Genomic DNA, 818 nt, shown 5'->3' with positions numbered 1-818 from the left:
TGAGATTTGTAATTTATTTTCTTCGTTTTCAGCTATGACTGCGCTATCTACGTTATGAAGTGGCTTGAGTTAATTGAGCCGGAAAACATCAAAAGGGGAAGTATGAATGGGATAATTGGCCACAGGTAACTGTCTTTAGAACTATATAACTCTTTATTACTTTACTGAATTAATATTGCTGTTTAAGCAGAATATACTTTTTAATTTTACGAGGAGGTGGACCACTATAGAGTGGAGTATGCTTCTCGGATACTATTCAGTGAGATGAATAAACAGAGAGATCGGGCAATTAGAGAGAGTAGTGCTATAAGGCTGTTGAAGCCATCCTCTGTATTATTGAGTCCGTTTTGTCAGATTAATTCTGCTGATATAGAAACTGGGTAATCCAACTGCTGGGTAGTTTGTAAATTGAACAAATGATGTAAATATTTGCCATTTATCAACAACTTCTATTACATGTATATTTTTTCCCATAGTTAAATTATCTGTGATGGTAAACTGCCTGTGATGTATTCAAAAGCTGTATTACAGGTGGTAAAATATAAAGAAAAAATCAAGGCATATATAAACGCAAATCATAAACGGTTACACCCAACGCAAGTTTAATAATACACCCAAGATTTCATAAAATATACACCCAACTGTCTGTGCTGTATTCAAAATGTATGAATTACATGTACTAAAATATGAAGAAAAATATCAAATGAAATATACACCCATAACCTGCGAATTTTTATAGCTTTTGTTCTATATGTATCTATATATGTGTCTATATGTAAATTGTGAATTAACAAAAATACACCCAAAAGAACAGTGCT

This window comes from Arachis duranensis, chromosome 10 (assembly GCF_000817695.3).
Source record: "Arachis duranensis cultivar V14167 chromosome 10, aradu.V14167.gnm2.J7QH, whole genome shotgun sequence".
NCBI lineage: Eukaryota > Viridiplantae > Streptophyta > Magnoliopsida > Fabales > Fabaceae > Arachis > Arachis duranensis.
Note: the sequence above shows the minus strand (reverse complement) of the source record.